General features: G+C 39.5%; 1 protein-coding gene across 1 annotated transcript in view; it reads right to left on the reverse strand.

Annotated features, from left to right (window-relative positions):
• Positions 1-13,242, reverse strand: part of SRC (SRC proto-oncogene, non-receptor tyrosine kinase) — a 125,862-nt gene that overhangs the window by 16,343 nt on the left and 96,277 nt on the right. The window lies entirely within an intron of this gene.

The following is a 13,242-nucleotide window of genomic DNA, read 5'->3' on the forward strand; positions in this document are numbered from 1 at the left end:
TGATTACCTTCTCTATCCATCATTATTATCAGTATTCCCCAAAGATTTTGCTTCCTTTCCGCCTACCCAATGGCTTAGGCCAAATCTCTGTTTGGAGGATTATTCTGTATTAGAAGACGGTCAGAAAACTTCATGAGGACACTAATTCTAGAATTTTCAACCAGCATGGCCTTTGGCTAGGATTCTGGGAATTGCAATCCCAAGATATCTCAAAAGCAGCACATTGTTAAGAGAAGAAAGAAAAATTCTCTAACAGTCTTGCTTCTTTTCTTGCAATAGATCAACTATGCTCCTTTGAATTTCTAGAAAATACAATGATACCTTGTCTTACGAACCCCTCGTCATATGAACTTTTCGAGATATGAAACCAGGGTTTAAGATTTTTTTGCCTCTTCTTCCGAACTATTTTCACCTTACGAACCCGCCGCCACTGGGATGCCCCACCACCGGACTTCCATTGCCAGCGAAGCACCCGTTTTTGCGATGCTGGGATTCCCCTGCTGGGATTTCCCTGCAGCATTGCAAAAACGCGGAAGTCCAGAGGTGGGGTTTCCCATGGAGGGGAGCCTCAGGGGATTCCCACCAGCGCGAAAACGGGCGCTTTGGCTGGCAAAAGGAGTGAATTTTGGGCTTGCATACATTGATTCCTATGGGAAACATTGTTTCATCTTACGAACTTTTCACCTTACGAACCTCGTCCTGGAACCAATTAAGTACGTAAGACAAGGTATCACTGTACAAGAAAAGGAGATAGGAGAAACTTTGGCAGAACTATTTATGGAGACAGTGGAAGCAAAAGGATTTTTTACATTTACTGTGATTCAGATTTGCTGGGAGGCAATTCAGATTTGCAACATGGATGCTTGAGGCCAAGCACATTGCTACACATGAAATAGGAATTTATTTTTTAAAATTCTTTTTCGAACAAGGCACAGATTGTGGTTTAGCTATCCATTCAATTTCGTACATCTTCAAACAATACCACACAGTTTTCCGTGCCATAAATGGATTATAGTAACTGTTTTCATTTAGGCTTTGAGCCACATTCATATTTAAATATGCATACATATGAAAATTAATTTGGATGGAATAGTGGGTAAGAATATGCAGAACTGACACTAAATAGAAACATAAAGAAACACCCACTGCCTATTTTGCAATATACCCATTGGCCACCCTGATTTAATAAACGAGAAAATGGCAATGAAATATAAATCAGCCCATTCAAACACTATTTTTCAGGCAGGGTCAATGAATGCTTGCTTTAAGTAACAAAGCTCATGGAAGAAATGCATTATTATTATTATTATTATTATTATTATTATTATTATTATTATCATAATCATTATTGTTGGTCATACAGTCAGCCAGATGTTTAGACTGGATTTGGCATTTGGCATTTGATTAGTCTGGTTAAGTGACAAACCAACACAAGGTCCTTTTAAATAAGGAGTTTCCTTACTTAAAAGGGAAGGGTCAGAGCCCTGTTGAAAATACCTTTGCATCCCTTTGAATTTGAACCAGATCTGGTTGCTGAAGGAAGCATTGGAAGTCCGTGAAAGCAGAGGTAGGATCAGGAAGGAAATAGGCATACAAACATAAGAAGAAACATTGTGATAATAAAAAGGGTCGCCACAGCCAAAGCAAAGTTTAAGTGTGCAACATCTTTAAAGTAGCTGCCAATGATTTAGGCTGCTTGCGCAGTTTGGGAATTATTGAAATCCCATTCCTTTGGAGAGTACCCAGCGGAGAGAGAGGCTGCCCTGTAATAGCATTAAGAACCCAATGTTAACACTCATTTTTGCTGTTCAAAAAAGATGAGAATGAAGCTGGGGAGAAACGTAGAAGTAGTCCTCGATTTATGACCATAGTAGAGCCCCAAATTTATGTTGCTGATTGAGATGGTTGCCCCATCTTACGATCTTGCCATAGTTGCCACAGAATCACTGCAATTGTTATGTTAGTAATGTGGTTGTTAAGGGAATCTGGCTTCCACATTGGTTTTGCTTGCCAGAGGGCCGCAAAAGTTGATCACATGATCCCCTCCGGACACTGCAACCATCATATATGTGAACCTGTTGCCAAGTGTTCTAATTCTGATAACTTGCAATGGTTATAAGTGTGAAAAATGATCATAAGTCAGTTTTTTTCAGTGCCGTTGTAACTTTGAACAGTCTCTATTAGTGGTTCTCAAATTTTCTAATTCCGTGGCCCCCTAATACGGTTCCTCATGTTGTGGTGACCCCTAACCATAAGTCTAGCAGCAATTCTCCTAACATTTAATGCTGATTGGCAGGAAAATCAGGGGGACACCCCCACTGTAAATGCCTGATTGGTTTGATTGCAAAAATATGTTCCAAGGCGCCAGAATAGAAGCTTTAGTTCCTAACACCATGGCAAATTTGTCTTTTCCCATGGTCTTAGGCAACCCCTGTGAAATGGTCATTCAACCCCCAAAGCAAAGGGGTCCTGGCCCCCAGGTTGAGGACCACTGAGAGAACCACTTATGCTGGAGAAAAGGAAACAAGCTTACCCTGAAACCATAAAAACAAACGCCTCTAAATGGATAATTATTATTATTATTATTATTTATTGGATTTGTATGCCGCCCCTCTCCGCAGACTCGGGGCGGCTAACAACAATGATAAAAAACAACAACATGTAACAATCCAATTTAATAAAACAACTAAAAACCCTTATTATTAAAAAAAACCCCAAACATACACACAAACATACCATACATAACTTGTAATGGCCTAGGGGAAGGAATATCCTAACTCACCCATGCCTGGCGACAAAGGTGGGTCTTGAGTAATTTGCAAAAGACAAGGAGGGTGGGGGCCGTTCTAATCTCTGGGGGGAGTTGATTCCAGAGGGCCGGGGCCACCACAGAGAAGGCTCTTCCCCTGGGGCCCGCCAAACGACATTGTTTGGTCGATGGGACCCAGAGAAAGCCAAATCTGTGGGACCTTATCGGCTGCTGGGATAAACTAAAAAGACAGGCTTTCCTTAGTCTGGGCCCCTTCTGATGTGCTGACTAAACAATTCAAGGAGTTTACAGTTCACACATCCAAAAGGGTCACAAAGGCTGGGAAGAAAATAAAGAAGGGAATCTGCTTCACAGAACCAATTTGTGTTTCTTTAACACAGTGATGCAGTGTCTTCTACAATGCTATTTGTTAGTGTTAGAAATAACAAAAGAAACTTGGATCTATTAAAAAAAATGAAGAGTATTTATTGGAAAGAAATAATAATAGTAATAATAATAATAATAATAATAATAATAATAATAATAATAATAATAATAATAATAGCAGTTTGCAAAGTGCGTTGGATCATTCAGCCTGACCTTGAATTGAGGTTTGTGCCAAAAGTCACACTTAAAATTTCAAAAGCATTACATTTTATAGTCTCTATCTCAATGTCCCCCCCAAGCCCTTCTTATCAGATACAGTGCTAGTACTATGTAAATAACTGGTTGGGTTTGGCAATATATAAAACAAATCAACAATGTATGCTTAAATGTATTGAAACACTATTGCTTTAAGTGTTACCATAAGAGGGAACCTGAAGTGTGATTCTCTCTATTTCTATTATGATCTCTGTAGTGGAAACTGTGTGTTGAATACTGGTTTATGTATTTGTAAGCTGAACAAGTAAGACTTTTAGTACTGTATATGTACTGACTGATTTAACTGTGTAAGTTAACTAGGTATGTGTGTGTGTCGGGATGGTGGGCAATTTTTTTCACTATGCACTGTCTTATGTTGTGTGTATATTAACTTTGTTAAAAAATCAATAAAAATATATTTTTTAAAAAACTGTGTAAGACTAGGACTGTTCTTGTACAAAGTTGAATGTGCACAACAGCATGTGAAATTGATTGTCAATCAATGTTGCTTCCTAAGCGGGCAGTTTGATTTCACAGAAGTTTGATTTACTTGGAGTTATATTGTGTTGTTTAAGTGTTCCTTTTATTTTTTTGAGCAGTGTATTTTCAACTTCATTTACTGACTGTGTGTCTTTGGGCTTTATTTTGATTTCTCCTGGGTGCTTGTAGTAAAACCTCAGAAAAATAGAGATTACTTAGCAGACTAAATGCAGAAGTTATCAATATCCTAACAGCTCTTGCCATTCCTTATGGCATAACATTGTTCTTCACCCACAGGAAATCCACTAACAGCAAAATCCAGTCCTTACAGGAACAGGTTAACCAATTTAAACTGGGAAAGTGCTGAAAGGCTATTTCTTCTCTTTACCAGTGAAAGTGTCACATTAAATAAAATTCGCAATGCGTGTTAGAAAGCATTAGGGTTAAAAAAAATTATTGGCCTTGAGACCAGCACTGCAAAGTCCCAATAGAAGAATTCAGTAACTGATTTGTACTTCAGTCCTAGTAAAAGTGGAGCAAAATGAGAATAAAACTTTAAATATCCAAACAAGCTTCAACCACAATTTGCTATACTCCCAAGAATGAACTAGGTCAAAGGTGAGGAACGCAGCCTTCATTCTGCTCCTGGCTCTGTGTGACCCAGCCAACAAGCATTTACAGAATGTCCAGGTGTCTTGGAATGGTCTTATCATGCATAATCGCTCCAAGACAACCACTAGCATAAAAGCAAATATTCAGTCTAATCCTCCACAAATCCCAGGGAATAACAACATTGGATTCTGAATTCAAATTTATCTGAGGTTTCCAAAGGCTTGAGAGGTTTACTGACAGCATTAGTGTGAACCCACCCAGTTTTGCTCCTAAAATATTGTATGTTCTAGGAAGAATTACAGAACTTTTTAGAGACAATTCTTTGCACGTTTTCCCTTAGTGTTCCTCTGGTGCAAGCTAACTAGCAGCTGAAAAGTGTGTACTATGGTACTTAACACTGACCGTAGTATTATATGCAGCTGATGTATAGTTATTGTGATATTTTAAATCAGGCCTGTCAAACTGGCGGCCCGTAAGCAAGTCACACCCACCCCAGCTCAGAAAAGGCAAAAAAAGTCATGATACTTCATGTGATGTGATCATGTTTGACACCCGTGTTTTAAATCAAACTTAGCATTCATCATGGTCTATACCAGGATCAACATAACAATTTATTGCATCTTTATTGCATTGACAATTAGCTACCACTTTGTTTGTTTGTTTCATGTTTGTTTGTTTTGTTTGTTTGTTTCATGTTTTATTAATTCTTCCAGGAAGAGCAGGAGGTAACTGACTGGGCAAAGCCTATTAATAAGACAGCAAAAAATTGTTATTATGCATTACATACTAACATAATAATAATAATAATAATAATAATAATAATTATTATTATTATTATTATTATTATTATTATTATTATTATTTATTGGATTTGTATGCCGCCCCTCTCCGTAGACTCGGGGCGGATAACAACAATGATAAAAACAGCATGTGACAATCCAATAATAAAACAACTAAAAACCCTTATTATAAAACCAAACATACACACAGACATACCATGGATAACTTGTAATGGCCTAGGGGGAAGGAATATCTCAACTCCCCCATGCCTGGCGGTATAAAGAGTCTTGAGTAGTTTACGAAAGACAGGGTAACATGCTGTGATTGAACTAGAAGAATTTTTAAAAGGCAAATTTGAGGGTAATGTCAGTTACCTTGCATATGTTCTGCTATTTGAGGTGTCAGAATTTGGAAGAATCTTCATGTAAAAATCTAAAATAGGGTTTTGGATACTAATTAAGATTGCTCCTTGCTGGATGTAGGAAATGCCATGTCAAAGCATTCATGATAACTACTACTTCTGCTGAATCCTGTCCTCTACGTGTTGATCCTTTATTTAAGAATTTTTTTATCTGGAAATGTCAGGAACAGGGAAATCACAGGTAGTACTCGACTTACAACAGTTCACTTAGTGACCATTCAAAGTTACAACGGCACCAAAAAAAAGTGAGTTATGACCATTTTTCACACTTACAACCATTGCAGCATCCCCACGATAAAAATTCAGATGGCTTGGCAATTTGTTCATATTTATAATCATGTGATCTTTTTTACGACCATCTCACAAGCAAAGTCATAAATCATAAATCCCTGCGGCCGGTTAGGTCCCACAGAGTTGGCCTTCTCCAGGTCCCATCAATCAAACAATGTCGTTTGGCGGGGCCTAGGGGAAGAGCCTTCTCTGTGGGGGAGCCGACCCTCTGGAATCCCCCCTGTGGGGGCACTGACCCTGAGATTCATACTGCCCCCACCCTCCTGGCCTTCAGCAAGAGCCTCAAGACCCATCTATTTCGCCAGGCCTGGGGCAATTAGACCTTGCCCCTCTGACCAATAAATGTAATGTATGGTGTGATTGGACTGTATGATTGCATATTACATTAGCATTTTTAGTTGTATTTTAATTATTAAACTTGTGCTACATGCTTATGTTTGTATCTACTCTGTGAGCCGCCCCAAGTCTTCGGAGAGGGGCGGCATACAAATCTAATAAATAATGATAATAATAATAATAATAATAATAATAATACTACAGTCAATGGGGAAGCCAGATCCACGTAACACCTGCAGCAATTCACTTAACAACTGAAGTAAGAGGTGTCACAAAATGGGCAAAATTCACTTAACAAATGTCTCACTTAGCAACAGAAATCTGAGGCTCAATTGTGGTTGTAAGTTGAGGACTACCTGTACTATGCACAATGGAGCTCTGTTCCTCTCCTTTAAATCTCCCTTCCCCACATTTGATATATTTTGGAATGCTGATTAGCTGAACACACCTGGGAGAACACAGCAGTCATTCAAAGATGATAACACTGTAAAATATCCCAAGAGGAGAGAAGAGAAGGATAGGGTCTTATTTAAGGAGTAATTTTGGATGAAAAAATAGATTTCTCTTGGTTGCTATAACTATTGTGAGATGATGGTCACAATGAGAACAAAGGCTTTTCATCATGATCAGTAGAGTAACATTGCCTTAAAACCTTTAATTTTCAAACTAGGAGAAATACTTGAACTTGTTGTTTTGCCCTACAAACAAAATAAAACAAAAAAACATAGCATTGCCCCAATTATCAGAGGTCTAACAATCATGAACCTGAAATGACAATGTATGGGTTGTGATGTCAAATGCAAGGACTGCCCTTTTGTACTTGTATTCTGATGATTGATGGAAAGATTTAAGGCAAAGGTCTTCAAACTCAGCAACTTTAAGACTTGTAGACTTCAACTCCCAGAATTCTTCAGCCAGCATAGGAGCTGAAAATCTCAAGTCTTAACGTTGCCAAATTTGGGGGGGGGGCTGTTTTAAGGGGTAGAATTTGTCTCCCCAAGTCATAACAGATTTGGTCACTTGATCTCTCATATCTATGTCATTATAGAAAATTAACCCTAAGAACTACATTTCTCCCTGAAAGGCCAGAAGATGGATTTAAAGTGCAATTAAAAAGCAGCAGCACCAAAAAAGAAAAACCCATTTGTTATGACATACTATATAACACCATTTTGAATTTTCCAATTTAGGCAGCAAAATATTTTAAGGCACTTTTGGCAAAATACTGAAAACACGATGTAAAAGCAGATGTTCAAGCTCCAAAGAACCCTGGATATCAGTTCAACAGCTGCTAACAAAGACTATTTTAAGTTATTTCAGTAGAATAATTAGAATGTCCAGCTGATGGCAGCATCTAACGGATCTTGATGTTACATTGGCCACCAGGATGCATGATGTTTCTAGTTTTGTCATTATTGGGAATTGTCAAACATAGCCAGATATTATACTGTTGGTTCAAACTTTCCACTGGAAATTGAACACACAAGCCATCAACACTTTTGGATAACTATATAATGCTTCAGATTTAGGACATATCCAGATCGTGATGTTCAATAGCTGCAGAAGGAATATCTACAAATCTTCAGAACAGCTTTTGTTAAATTCCCAGAAGAGCTTAGGATCGTGATGGTGAACCTATGGCACACGTGCCAGAAATGGCATGCAGAGCCATCTCTCTGGGCACTCAAGCCGTTGTCCGTTGCTCTTCCGGGTTCTGGAGCATTGGCCAGGTGGTCAATGGTATTGTTTGCATCTCCACTTAAACATTTAATTTACTGTTTAATAGTTAAACAGATTGCCTTGTTAATCATGCCAATTTTAAATTTATGATATCAGCTCCATTGCACGGTATAATGAAATTACACCGGCACCTATAGGAAGAAAAGCTTGTTGGGAAGGTATACCAAAACAGCCCAGGAAGAGGGAGATTGTGACCCCCTTATATAGAGCGCTGGTGAGACCACATTTGGAATACTGTGTTCAGTTCTGGAGACCTCACCTACAAAAAGATATTGACAAAATTGAACGGGTCCAAAGACGGGCTACAAGAATGGTGGAAGGTCTTAAGCATAAAACGTATCAGGAAAGACTTAATGAACTCAATCTGTATAGTCTGGAGGACAGAAGGAAAAGGGGCAACATGATCGAAACATTTAAATATGTTAAAGGGTTAAATAAGGTCCAGGAGGGAAGTGTTTTTAATAGGAAAGTGAACACAAGAACAAGGGGACACAATCTGAAGTTAGTTGGGGGAAAGATCAAAAGCAACGTGAGGAAATATTATTTCACTGAAAGAGTAGTAGATCCTTGGAACAAACTTCCAGCAGACGTGGTTGGTAAATCCACAGTAACTGAATTTAAACATGCCTGGGATAAACATATATCCATCCTAAGATAAAACACAGGAAATAGTATAAGGGCAGACTAGATGGACCATGAGGTCTTTTTCTGCCGTCAGTCTTCTATGTTTCTATGCCTAGATAAACTCATCTATTAAAGGAAGTTGTCATCCCCCCCCTCTTTCAATACATAGGTTCTCAAAGCTCTTGAAATTGGGGCAGAAGTAGAAGGAACTGAATCAGAGATTCCAAATAGTATTCACTTGAGAAGAAAACCTGAAGATGATTCCCTGCATATTAGAAACTAAGCAGATGTACTTCTTCTGGTCATGACATATCAGTATCTGTCTGATTTTCCCAAAGGGAGAAACTAATTTTTATACTTTTTATAAAAAAAAGAAGAATTTTCCTCTTACATAATCTTCAGGGAGTATATCAAAAGATCACAAACTTCTAAGAACAAGTGTGCAAGATAACATCCTTTAGGAGAAGGAGGTGTGGAAAAGATAAATTTACCTAAATGAACCGGCAAGGCCTGGATTCAAAGCCCTTTTCAGATGCAATAGAGGTTAGATGCCTCTGAGCCAGTTACATCCTTTCTGAGCATAACCTACTTTGCAGGGTTTCCCGGAGAATAAAATGGGTAGGATGAAAAGAAAAAAAAACAATTTACTTGTCTTGAGCTCTCAAAAGAAGGATGGGGATGCAAATGGGATAAATAAAATAAATTTTGCAGAAGGTATAATCAACTCCATTAACCCATCCATCTTGAGAAAGAGTATAGGAAGCAAAGATTCAATAAAATATTGGGGATATAATCAGATGATGCCTTCAAAACACAGGAAATGTTACAGCAAAGATAGCCTTGGCAAATACAGTGGTCCTCAACTGCTTTGAAACTCATTGTATCTTGTAGGCAACATATTTTGACGTTTTTTACCCTAGTACTCATAATTTGTTTGGTACTCAACATGATTTCTGACAGTCTCAAAATGGGTGAACAGTGCAGTCAGGCAGTAGGGAAAGCAAGTAGGATGCTTGGCTGCATAGTTAGAGCAGGAAGCAGGAAGAGGGAGATTATGATCCCGTTATATAAAGTGCTGGTGAGAACGCATTTAGAATACTGTGTTCAGTTCTGGAGACCTCACCTACAAAAAGATATTGACAAAATTGAACGGGTCTAAAGACGGGCTACAAGAATGGTGGAAGGTCTTAAGCATAAAACGTATCAGGAACTCAATCTGTATAGTCTGGAGGACAGAAGGAAAAGGGGGAACATGATCAAAACATTTAAATATGTTAAAGGGTTAAATAAGGTCCAGGAGGGAAGTGTTTTTAATAGGAAAGTGAACACAAGAACAAGGGGATACAATCTGAAGTTAGTTGGGGGAAAGATCAAAAGCAACATGAGAAAATATTATTTTACTGAAAGAGTAGTAGATCCTTGGAACAAACGTCCAGCAGACGTGGTTGATAAATCCACAGTAACTGAATTTAAACGTGCCTGGGATAAACATATATCCATTCTAAGATAAAATAGATAAAATAGTATAAGGGCAGACTAGATGGATCATGAGGTCTTTTTCTGCCGTCAGTCTTCTATGTTTCTATGTAACATACTGTATAAACTAGAATTTGTTAGTGTTGGCTACCTCGTGACTTACTATATTATTTCTTGTGGGAAAATTTTGTTTAGTACTCATCACACCTCATGGAACCAATTAAAGATGAGTACCAAGGTAGTGTACTTCAAGCATTCTCACCTAAAAGACAATAAACTTTTACTTTCTGGCTCTTCACATTGCAGTTACTGAGTTTCAAATATAGAAACATGGTTTCACGAGAATAGAAGCCACTTGCTATTGAAAGCACTTTGATTCTGGAAACAGTTTATCCTTTTCAGATGACATCCCTTTGAACTTCTTCAATTCAGCAGAGGATGGACTTTGTCTTTCCCAAATCTTACTACACCCTCTGAACTACGCTTTCCAATATTTTCTACCAGCACTGGATTTCCACCAGCATTGGAATCTTACGGAATCACGGAACTTAATAAAATGAAGTCAGACACATATGCAGCTCTCACTACACTTACATTACTGGCATGAGTCCCAGCGATCGGTTAGGTCCCATAAAGTCGGCCTTCTCCAGGTCCCGTCAACTAGACCAGTGTTTTTCAACCAGTGTACCACGGCACACTAGTGTGCCGCGAGACATGGTCAGGTGTGCCGCGAAGAAGGAAGCTCAGGTTCCGGTCTTGCAACTTTTTGCTGAGGGCGTGAAGAGCAAAAAGTTGTGAGATCAGAAGCTGAGCTTCCTTCTTCGCACCTTCCAAGTTTTCCGGCAGCTGCAGTGCCTGGAGCTTCCACCTGGAGCTTCCCTAGCGGCGGCAGCAGGTGAGCTTTGGGGCCCAAGCAGGAGAGCGCCAGCAGCGGGAGCGAGAGGGCGCTGGCAGCAGCGGCACCAGGCAGTAGCTGCGGGGCGGCAGCTGTGAGCGGTGGGCAACAGCGTACACCACGCCAGCAACAACGGCATTGGGCAGTAGCTGCAGGGCGGTGGCTGGACGTGTTGCTGGATGTCGTACATTGCAGGAATGGCATTGGCCCACTGGCTGGGCCGAGGCGGAGGTGCCAGTCCCGCGCCTGTGCCCAGAGCAGCATGTACGGCACCCAGCAACATGTCCAGCTGCCACCGTTGGTGCCTCTGCCTTGGAGCTCCCGCTCACAGCCGACCACCCAGCTGCTGCCCTGTGGCTACTGACTGATGCCGTTGTAGCCGGCATGGTGTACGAGAGAGAAAGAGAGAGAAAAAAGACAGAGAGAGCGAGCAAGAGAGAGAGAGTGAAAGAGAGAGGGGGAGAGAGAAAGAGAGAGAGAAAGAGAGAAAGAAAGCGAGAGAGAGAGAAGGAGAGGAAGGGAGGGAGAGAGAGAAATGAGAGAAAAAAGGGGGGAAAGAGAAATGAGAAAATGATTGAGGCAGAGAATGGGAGGAAAGAGAAACAAAAGAGAGAGAGGGGTGACTCTTGATTTAAAGCATATGATAAAAAGTATAAGAGAGAGAAAAACCCCAGGCCTCACCTGTTTTTGGAAAGAATAAGAGAGAGAAAAAACGCAGCCCTCACCTGTTTTTGGAAATGGTTCAAGAGTGTGTATACACACACACACAAGGGGGGAGGAGACAGGGATGGAAAAAGAGAGGAGAGTGTCTTAGAGTGTCATTTTGTGTCATCGGGGTTGATGGTGTGCCCCAGGAATTTGTAAATGTAAAAAATGTGCCGCAGTTCAAAAACGGTTCAAAAGTAAATGAACTAGACAATGTCACTTGGCGGGACCTAGCGGAAGAGCCTTGTCTGTGGGGGCTCCGGCCCTCTAGAATCAACTCCCCTCAGAGATTCATACAGCCCCCACTCTCCTTGCCCTCCGTAAGAGTCTGAAGACTGACCTATACCACCAGGCTTGGGACCGCTAGATTGTACCCCGCTGGCCAATGAGTGTGATGTATGTATGTTGTTGAATGGGAATGAGTGATTTTACTCAATATTACTAGGGTTTTAAAAGTAATTATTTAAATTAATTGGATTTCAGATGTTTATACTGAATTTTGTTTTTTAATATGTTGTAAGCCGCCCCACATCCTTGGAGAGGGGCGGCGTATAAATCCAATCAATCAATAAATAAATAAATAAACAAACAAACAAACAAACAAACAAACAGACAAACACACACACACATTTCAGCTCAGAACGATATTTGTAACAAAGTACTGAGGCATAAAATAGGCATGGGGGAACTGAGACATCTCCCCCGGGCATATACAATTTATGAATGGTATGTTTGTATGTATGTTTGTTTAGTAAATGGGGTTTTTAAATATTTTAAACTACAATTTAGATTTGTTATGAATTGTCTTATTCTGTTGCGAGCCGCCCCGAGTCTGCGGAGAGGGGCGGCATACAAATCTAAAAAATAAATAAATAAATAAATAAATAAATAAATAAATAAATAAATAAATAAATAAATAAATAATATAGATATGGTATGATTGCAGAAAACTGCCTAGCTATCAAACATTTGCCACAACATGGCAATATTTTCAGATAAATGTCTCAATGTTTAGATAGCAGCAGTGGCAAAAACATTTGAGATGAAGTTTTGTCATAATATATCGGTTACCACCTATAGAAGATCAGGTGCTTTTCTAAGTTCTTTTTCCAATCCCCTTTATTTAAGCTAAATAACATGGAAGCAGCAAAAGAGACGAAAAACAAATGAGGAAGTGGTAAGTAAAGGAAAATTCTAAGCCTCAGAAAACTCCCCAAATTTCAGCCGCTTTAACATGAAAGGAAAGTATTTCTCGGAAGACATTGTGACATGGAATAAATGTAAGGTAAAAGAGGAAGAGGAGAGGATGATAGAACTATCTTCAGCTTGTTTTGAATCCATAATCTGCTTCCAGTCTAGTAACTATGCAGAATGTGGAAAATTTCCTGCCAATAGCTACTTTTCCATCCATTCCAGTGGAATGACTTAATAAGATGAGATATGAATCTCTATTTTGAAACTAATTGGAGAATTCACATGGACAGCTGGCTG

The sequence above is a fragment of the Erythrolamprus reginae genome, chromosome 3 (assembly GCF_031021105.1).
Source record: "Erythrolamprus reginae isolate rEryReg1 chromosome 3, rEryReg1.hap1, whole genome shotgun sequence".
Lineage (NCBI taxonomy): Eukaryota > Metazoa > Chordata > Lepidosauria > Squamata > Dipsadidae > Erythrolamprus > Erythrolamprus reginae.